Raw genomic sequence first — 10,816 nt, forward strand, 5'->3', positions numbered from 1 at the left:
GCGGATGTTGTAATGATCAGAGTGTATGTTTCGTCAATATATATGAAGGTAATAATTTGTTTTTTATTATTTCAAATGTCCTAACTAACAATGTCTCTTGGTCACAGGTTCAGTCAACAAAGCATCTGGCTTGTGTTCATGTATTAGAGTGTAATTCTGGTTTTTATGTGCAATTATAGTATTTCTGTTTTTTTTTAATTACTTCAGTGTAAATGGTGCCTAAAATACTTTGTCTTATTGAGGAAGAACAGTGCCAGATGTGTACGTTGAATCACACTTCCACACACAGAACAGTTACACTTGTGTCTTGTTGTTCCGTAGTTTTTGTTTCGTAGCTTTTATAGTTGCTGGGGACTTAATTAATTAATTGTGTTAACGGAAGTTTTATTTCATTCTTTGTTGTTATTCTATGCAGTCAGATTGCGTACTAATACTAGTCAGGGCCAACCGGTTACGAGACTTCGTAGCCGGACATACAGCTACTAAAATTAAAATTATTTGCATTATATTTAATTAAGCCTCCATGCACGTGGCGACCGCTGCTTCGGATCGTCCCTTGGAATTCTTCTGATAGTAAAAATAGCAGACAGTAGTATTGTTGAAGTAATTTGTAGTTTAGTAATTGTAGTCTATATTGCATGTGTAGATTTGGTAACTGAACATTTGTAGTTGTCTTGTCATTTTTCTAATGGTATTTTTGCAGAATTTAATTTTTGATGTCTTGTATACGGGTTTGACAATTTTGTGTAATTGTGAAGGTTTTAATTGTTCGTTAGGCGTGTTTGTCGGGAAGCATTTCGTGTGAGTGGTATTGTTGGTGATAAAGTGTTGTATTGTGTGTAATTTCGTATAGTGACGAGTTTTGTATGTTTTGTAAATGATTACCCGATCGATGAAAAAGGCAAAAATGATGAATAGTGAGAATGACGAAATTGTTAACATGGCGAACTCGCCAACACAGGAGAATAATGAAGTAGAAAGCAATTTAGTGAGTCGGGAAAATAGTCCGGAACCAGTTCAAAATTTTTCACAATCAAAAAATTTTCAGAATATGAGATTAACGACAGAAGATTCTGGAATAGTATCGAACACAGATAGCTTTACAGCGATGACGAAGGAAGCTGGTTTTGCGGGAAATGTTAGGGGCGAAAAGAATTTCGAACCAGTTAATATGGAGCAGTTGATGGGTGCTATATTAAATTTGGGATCACAAATAGGAACAATTAAAACAGATATAGGAACAATTAAAACCAAGATGAAAGCAATGGCAACACAGTTAGGCTCACAAATACGAACAATTAAAACCGAGATGGAAACATTGGAAACACAGTAAGGTTCACGAATAGGGACATGTTTCAAAAACATGAAAGATGAATCAAAGAAAGAAATTAGAAAAGAAGTACAACCGATTTTGAATGCTCACAATAATAGATTAATTTCAATAGAAATCAGGCAAAAGGAACAGGATAGAGAACAGGAAGAAAGAGATCGCGTGATAGTACAAAAGTTTTCAGAGTTAAATTTACAACGTGCACATGATAAGGAAGAAATACTTGAAAGAATCGAGGAATCAGTACCAATTGACAGAATAAATAACCTAACGCAACAGTATGAACAGTTAACTACTAAATGTGACAATACCGAAACCCGAGTCGCGACACTTACGGAAGACGTAAATAAACAGAAAGAAAAATAGGTGACTTATCGCAAAGAGTTGAGGAGATTTCAGATAAACTGACAAGTCTTAGTTTAAATGGGGCAGAGATTCAGATGATACAGCTCCATTGCCATTTGCAGAAACCGAAGAGAACCAGAACATAAGTAAGCATGTTGAAAATCAGGGAAAAGTTAATGAACGCATTAGAAGGGAATTTGAGGCATTACGAAAGCAAGTCAAATAAATTGAAGGCGAAATCGTAGGAAAAGACAGCAGAAGAAATTTAGAGTCACAGATAGCAGAGGGCTTTGAAGAAAATAATTTATTTCATTTACGAGATGGAAGAAGAGAGCGCCAGGCGCGCGAACTTGACAATAATCGACATTGGGACTGGGACAACGCGGTAGGTCTTTGTCGCCACGAGGCGAAAATTTTGACTATAAATACTTTTTAACTGTTCGGAAATTTAAGATCTTTCGCAATTCTAAGAATGACATACATCCATGTTCATGGTTAGATCAATTTATGTACGCACTTCCATCAAATTGGCCACTAAGTCACAAACTGGAATTTATGTGCGGCTATTACTCAGGGGATTCACTACGCTAAGTGAATATGTGCCGTAGCGTGCACAGGGCCCCGAGCTGTAGTGGTGCTATTTCCCTTTTAGTTTTCTGCACCGCTGCCTACTCTTTTACTATTCTTTGCATCTATCAAAACAACTCTTCAACTATCAATCTATCTAGAGAGTCGGTAAAAAATAACCGGATATGACTATTTTACCCAAAAGTGATTTCGGAAATTACCGTTTGGACTTACTGTATCTTCAGCAGCATTCATTCATAGTTTAAACGAAATTTTACCTGTTTATCTTCGTGACGATATTACTTCATATGTTGACAATATTCTTATTGCTAAACGTTCTTGGAGTGAGCACAACAAAATTTTCGATTCATTATTACGTATTTTTGCAAGAGTTGGCATTACAGTGAACTTGGAAAAATCTGAATTTGGTCGTTCTCAGGTGAAATTTCTTGGTCATATTATTTCTACAGAAGGGATTCTTCCTGATCCAGAGAAACTAGACGCTATTCGTAATTATGCTGTTCCTACTACAAAACGTGATGTTCGTAGTTTCCTTGGTGTCTCTAATTTTCTTAGACGCTTTGTTAGATTGGACAGTTTGGCCACACCTCGTTTTTGCGAACTATCTGGAAAGTTCTTTTTAAACGAAAATCGGTTGACAACTCTGTTTGGTTAGTTTGTATTCCTGATGAGTGGGTTAGTAAATTGATTTGGTACCCACATTTCAATTATGCACACTTTGGTCGCAGAAAATGCTTCCATAAATTACGAGAAAATTGCTACTTCAGTAATATGGAAAAACGTATTCGATCTGTTCTTGTCAAATGCAATTTATGTCAAAAGGCTAAGCCGCCAACTATTTCTCACAGAGCACCGATGTTTCCTATCATTCCAGCGAAATTAAAGGAGATGGCTGCAGTCGATTTGTTGGGTCCAGTGGTTCATTCTACTAATGGTTTTGCGTACATTTTGGTAGCAGTGGAATTGACATCAAAATATGTTTTACACCTTTACGCAAAGCAACAGCTCGTTCAGTATCTAATGCTTTCATCAAACATTTTCTTAAAGAAGTGGGTCATGTTGATAAGGTTATATCAGATAATGGATCACAGTTTCGCTCTAAAATTTGGCGTCGTAAAATTAAACCAATTTTCATTTCAGTTTTTCACCCTCAATCCAACACTTGAGAGATGGATGAAGGAAATCAATAAACTGTGTCGTCTTTACTGTCATCAGAATCACAGAATGTGGGATTAGTATCTTCAAATTTTTCAAAACATTCTGAATGAACTCCCTAATGATTCAACTTCTTTACCGCCTATATTGATATTAAAAGATAAAACACCGACAAATCGCATTTCTGAAATCGTTCCTTTTCCGCCTACACGGAAACTGCGGCATTCTGAAGTTGTCAATCTGGCTCTGCAAAATATTGCATCTGCGGCTGCTAGAAGAGAGAAATCAGCTAAACGTCCTGGTCGTTTAAAAATCTTGTCAGTTGGTCAAAAGGTGTTAATTAAGTCTCATCGTTTGTCTCACAAAGGAAAAGGCTTGTGTCGCAAATTTTTTCTGCTTTATAACGGTCCATATAGAATTCGCAAAATTATTCATGATAACACTGTTGAAGTAGAAACTCTTAAATCTCGGCGCTCTAAGGGAATACATCACATATCGAACGTTAAAATTTTTGTGGAATGACATACTTTTGAGAAACTGACAGTTACACGTAAACACACGGAGAGTACAAGGATACCGCGCCGTGTTCCGGCGGCGGCACATACTCAAAGCAACAGTCAAGTCTGAGCGCCGCACAAGGCAGTCGTTGACCGCAAACAATTACTTCCTACGTCACGCATACCTACAGCTGATCGAGCGCTCAGTGCGAATGCACTGACAGCCGTAAACAAATACACAGTTTAATTTCTCTGATTAAATTCAGTATAAAGCTATAGTGACTTGATAAATTATGTTATTAACGTTCAGTATTTTTCAGGATACGGTTGTATAAAATATTTAAGAACTTCAGGTAAATTCTGTGTGTGTCCGACGTTAAGAGGACTTGCCATCGAGAAAATTTCAGGAACAATGTCATTTCGAAGAAGAAAGTAATAAACTAAAAAGATAACTATTAATTGAGTTTATTTTTCAGGAAACATATTTCCACTTGGTACGTACTTTAGACGTAATTTTCTGCTCGCGATTACGTGATTCATACTTCGTGTTAACTGATATTGACAATGATTGATTAATGAACAGGGTTGTTACTTGTGTATATTACGCATCGTTTGGCTGCACTGCCTTTTTCACTGATGTCACATTTTTTTTCTTTTATGTGCCTGCTGTGCTTACTTATTTAAATTATAATTGGCACATGATTAATTGTGCTGATATGGTTATGTATGTAAGTTATACTTTGTGATTTATCTGCTTGCGCCTTCATGTTTACTTATTAAGATTACATATGAACATTTATTTGCTTATGCTGATATGATGCTAATGACCTGTTTATTATGTAAGATACATATTTGCTGCTTTGCGTATGGATTGCATATTTATACATTTCTGTTTGTTGTCATAACTACTCTTTAATTTGGTATATAGAAATGCTGATATGCGGTGTACGAACATGGAGTTTAGGTCACACTATGGTATTAATTATAGATTGTTCGCTTGGCAGAGCCTCGTTGTAGGGATTGTGCTGCATCCACTTGTTGACACTGTTCTCTACTGGTATATTTACTCGCTATTGCATGTTTTGCTTACGCTCAGTGCCTTATATTTTACATAAGAAAATGAACTGCTATAATTCGACGAACGACGTTGGTACAAGAAACTTCATTGAAGTCACATGAGCTGGAGGTTTTATGGAAGCTGTATAAATTTATGCTAATAGGAAGGAAGCTAACGACATGACATACCAACACTAGGTTTAGACCATTGACAGTTATTACACTGCATTCTTCGTGAGCAATTGAAATAGCAAGTGACACTTGACACAAGAAATACTCCACATCTTTGCTTCTGTTTTGCCATGATTCTTGAAGTGGTGTACACACTGTGAAATATTACGATCATTGACACTCTGCACTCGGACTTACTTACTGAAAGTCATTCAGACTAAAGGCTGTTAGAGGTTATGTATGCATTTCTTTTATTTAATGATGATAATGTAACCAAAATGTATTTTATAATTCATAATGAGTAGAAGATTTGGGTCAGATGGATTACACAGAGGTTGTGTGTGGACATTGTGTCTTCGGATTGTATGGGATGATAAATTGAAGTTTGCTCTAGGATTTTGTCTGTACTTGTTCGAGGAGACTGACTAGAGGAAAGCGTTGTTATGGAAGTGAAATGATATTGGTAATAAGGTTTATATGTATCGACGTATTGAAGAGGTATTATTGAGGTATTGAGAGTGTGTGAAGTTGATGATTATTGGAGTTTTAGTGGACAAGAGGTAAGGTAAATGATATTGGTAATAAGGTTTATATGTATCGACATATTGAAGAAGTATTATTGAGGTATTGAGATTGTGTGAAGTTGATGATTATTGGAGTTTTGTTGGACAAGAGGCAAGGTAAATGATATTGATGATAAGGTTTATATGTATCGACGTAAGAGTATTAAGATTATGTGATGCTGATGATTATTGGAGTTTTGGTGGATAAGAGGTAAAGTAAGTGAGGATCATATTTTTTTTGTTGGTTTATATGGAACAAGGAGGATGAAGATGGCAGACTAGAACACTCAAGTGGAAAGAAGATTGTCTACACACACACTTTGTTAAATCAATAAGCAGTATATACTTTTTTTTGGAGAGAGGAAGCATTCGCATATCTTGGCACACTGACAGTTGTTCAGAAACCGTACATTTTGATTTGGCTTGGCAAACATTGGTCTTGACATGATGACTACGACGTTGACCAACTATTATTGACTGTTATACATTGCTGCCACTACTACTTGATACACAAGTTGAACATAAAATTTTGGACAGAATTGCATTTACACAGTTAACACTATTCAATTACACAGTAGTACTTAATGTGGATGAAAGATGAGTGAGTGTGTTTTGTGTGTTTTCCTTTCCCAATCCCAAATAATTGGTACCGACCTATCTCCTAAATATTACTTTACTTGTTTGTTGTGGCTTGCACAGACACCCATAAATATTATAGGTTTACTGATATTTGTGTATTTGTAATATTTAATAAGACAATTATCTGATGTCATTTGTGTGTTTATTATTATTTGTATGTCTAGTGTAAGAGCATTGATAATAATTTTGTAAAAGCAATTGTGTGTGCCTTCAAACTGTTGTTCGTGCTTGCACCTGTTCAACATTGCTGGGTGCCACTTGGAAATGTTTAATTTCTGCTGATGAACTCTGATGAACTGTCTAATTAGTGATAGTGAATATTATGGACTGTTATCTGCACTTGTTCAACATGATGGGTGCCACTAGGAGATGTTTAATTTCTGCTGATGAACTCTGATGAACTGTTTGATTAGTGATAGTGAATATTATGGACTGTTACCTGCAATTATTCAGCATTGCTGGGTGCCACTTGGAAATGTTTAATTTTTGCTGATAAACTCTGATGAACTGTCTAATTAGTAATAGTGAATATTATGGACTGTTACGTGCACTTGTTCAACATGATGGGTGCCACTAGGAGATGTTTAATTTGTGCTGATGAACTCTGATGAACTGTCTAATTAGTGATAGTGAATATTATGGACTGTTATCTGCACTTGTTCAACATGATGGGTGCCACTAGGAGATGTTTAATTTCTGCTGATAAACTCTGATGAACTGTTTGATTAGTGATAGTGAATATTATGGACTGTTACCTGCAATTATTCAACATTGCTGGGTGCCACTTGGAAATGTTTAATTTTTGCTGATAAACTCTGATGAACTGTCTAATTAGTAATAGTGAATATTATGGACTGTTACGTGCACTTGTTCAACATGATGGGTGCCACTAGGGGATGTTTAATTTGTGCTGATGAACTCTGATGAACTGTCTAATTAGTGATAGTGAATATTATGGACTGTTATCTGCACTTGTTCAACATGATGGGTGCCACTAGGAGATGTTTAATTTCTGCTGATAAACTCTGATGAACTGTTTGATTAGTGATAGTGAATATTATGGACTGTTACCTGCAACTATTCAAGATTGCTGGGTGCCACTTGGAAATGTTTTAAGTTTTGCTGATAAACTCTGATGAACTGTCTAATTAGTAATAGTGAATATTATGGACTGTTACGTGCACTTGTTCAACATGATGGGTGCCACTAGGAGATGTTTAATTTGTGCTGATGAACTCTGATGAACTGTCTAATTAGTGATAGTGAATATTATGGACTGTTACCTGCACCTGTTCAACATTACTGGGTGCCACTGATGGACTGCTTCTACTGAAATGATGTCACTTGTTGGTGTCTGCACCTGTTCAACATTGCTAGGTGCCACTGATGGACTGCTTCTACTGAAATTATGTCACTTGTTGGTGTCTGCACCTGCTCAACATTGCTGGGTGCCACTGATGGAACTGCTTCTACTGAAATGATGTCACTTGTTGGTGTCTGCACCTGCTCAACATTACTGGGTGCAACTGATGGGACTGCTTCTACTGAAATGATGTCACTTGTTGGTGTCTGCACCTGTTCAACATTGCTAGGTGCCACTGATGGACTGCTTCTGCTGAAATGATGTCACTTGTTGGTGTCTGCACCTGTTCAACATTACTGGGTGCCACTAATGGACTGCTTCTACTGAGATAATGTCACTTGTTGGTGTCTGCGCCTGCTCGCCATTTTTGGGTGCCACTGTTGAAGCTGTTTAAATACTGCTGATGAAATGTTATGAGACTGCTATTTGCAGCTGTTGACCATTGCTGGGTGCCACTGTTGGAACTGTGAACTACTCTGAGGAGTGCTACTTGTTTATTGAACTAATGACAAGACTTTATGTGAATATTTGTATAAACTGATTTTTTATGTGTTTACTGTTTATGAGATGTTATGAGACTCTTACCTGCACCTATTCGTCGTTGCTGACGCTATTGATTGAATTGTTTAACCACATGATACTTGTGTAAACTATTATGTAAAATCATATGTATGCAAGCATTTGTATTCCTTACTGTATTTTATATATTAGGTTATTGAAGGGTCAGTGCAAAGCCAAAATTTATTTAGTTATGTGATATTGACTTATTAATATTACTTTTTAATTTTTGTCTGTATTTTTTGGACGAATTTGGTGGTATTTTCACCACCAATGCTGGCAAAAATACCATCGAATTCTAGCCCGTGGAGGAGGGGCATATGAAAGGTGGCTACACTGAGTCACAGCGCCAGAGATTGCGCCAAAGAGTTTTATTCAGCCGCCTCCACTGGCAGTGCTTGTTGAGATGTGGTAGTAGTTAGTTCTTGTCGAGAAGTCGTCGTGGAGAGTGTTTATTGAGAAGTGGGCAGTAGGAGTTCCGATGTAGCCGTGACTAGTTGTGAGCATGTTGTATGCAGTTGTTCTGATGGGCTAGACAGCCGATGCTGTTCGATTGCGGATGTTGTAATGATCAGAGTGTATGTTTCGTCAATATATATGAAGGTAATAATTTGTTTTTTATTATTTCAAATGTCCTAACTAACAATGTCTCTTGGTCACAGGTTCAGTCAACAAAGCATCTGGCTTGTGTTCATGTATTAGAGTGTAATTCTGGTTTTTATGTGCAATTATAGTATTTCTGTTTTTTTTAATTACTTCAGTGTAAATGGTGCCTAAAATACCTTGTCTTATTGAGGAAGAACCGTGCCAGATGTGTACGTTGAATCACACTTCCACACACAGAACAGTTACACTTGTGTTTTGTTGTTCTGTAGTTTTTGTTTCGTAGCTTTTATAGTTGCTGGGGACTTAATTAATTAATTGTGTTAACGGAAGTTTTCTTTCATTCTTTGTTGTTATTCTATGCAGTCAGATTGCGTACTAATACTAGTCAGGGCCAACTGGTTACGAGACTTCGTAGCCGGACATACAGCTACTAAAATTAAAATTATTTGCATTATGTTTAATTAAGCCCCCATGCACTGTACACTTACATCACATCTACCGATTTCAGTCCCATTCTTACAATTCCATCGTGCTGCGTCATTTTTTTGTGTTAGAATATACGTAATGACACTGACTGTAGTGATGTAACGCGGCACAAGTGAACCAGATTACAGGCTATAAAGCATATGCCAACGACCTCAGTTAGATTTTCGTACCACACTTGGTGTAAGGCTCAACCGACCCTCTAATTACATACAGTGAGTTGACAAAAGACATTGGGTAACTCCTAATATCGTGTCGGGCCTCTTTTCACGCGGAGTAGTGCCCCAACTCGACGTGGCATGGACTCATCATGTCGTTGGAAGTCTCTTCCAGAAATATTGAGCCATGTTGCCTTTATAGCCGTCCGTAATTCAGAAAGAGTCGACGATGCAGGATTTTGTGCACAAATTGACCTCTCAGTTATGTCCCATAAATGTCCGATGGGATTCATGTAGGGCGATCTCAGTGGCCAAATCATCCTCTCGAATTGTTCAGAATGTTCTTCAAACCAACCGCAAACAACTGTGGACCAGTGACATAACGCATTTTCATCTATAAAAATTCCGTGGTTGTTTTTTGAAGTCCATGTATGGGTGCAAATGGTCTCCAGGTAGCCGAACTTAACCATTTCCAGTCAATGATCGGTTGAGTTGCACCGAGGGACCCGGTCCATTCCATGTAAACATAAGCCACACCATTAGGCAGCCACCACCAACTTGCGCAGCACCTTGTTGACGACCTGGCTCCATGCCTTCGTGGGGTGTGCGCCACACTCGAGCCCTACCACCAGCTCAGACCAGCTGAAAGCGGGATGCAACAGACTGGCCACAGTTTCCCAGTCGTTCAGAGACCAACCGATGCGGTCACGAGCTGAGGAGAGGCGCCGTAGGCGATGTGCTGTTAGCAAAAGCACTCTTTACAGTTGTCTGCTGCCACAGCCCATCAACGCCAGTTTCATCGCAGTGTCCTTGCGGATACATTCGCCGTACGTCTCTCATTGATTTCTGTCGTTATTTCGCGCAGTATTGCTTGTCTGTCAGCACTGACAACCTTACGCAAAGCCCACTACTCTCGGTCGTTAAGCGAAGGCCATCGGCCACTGCGTTGCCTTTGTGAGAGGTAATGCCTGAAATTTGGGATTCTCAGCACTCTGTTGACACTGTGGATCTCGGAGTACTAAGGCAACGGCTTACGAGAAGTGGCAAATCCGGGTTCGAGTCCTGATCTGGTACAAAATTTCAACTTAACGCCATTGCATTACCACAATGTGCTGTGCAGGTAGCCGGAATGCTTTCCAACTCAACCTTTCTCTTTCCTTCTCTTTCCCCTTCCTACGTTTGATGTTTACACGTATGTACCAGCTGTACCATCACGAGTGATGTCTGTTCTGTCAGACATGTCCAACGGAGTAAACACAACTCAGATACATATAGTGTTGAGATGTTATAAAATATTATTTTAA

Source organism: Schistocerca nitens, chromosome 10 (assembly GCF_023898315.1).
Source record: "Schistocerca nitens isolate TAMUIC-IGC-003100 chromosome 10, iqSchNite1.1, whole genome shotgun sequence".
NCBI classification, from domain to species: Eukaryota; Metazoa; Arthropoda; class Insecta; order Orthoptera; family Acrididae; genus Schistocerca; species Schistocerca nitens.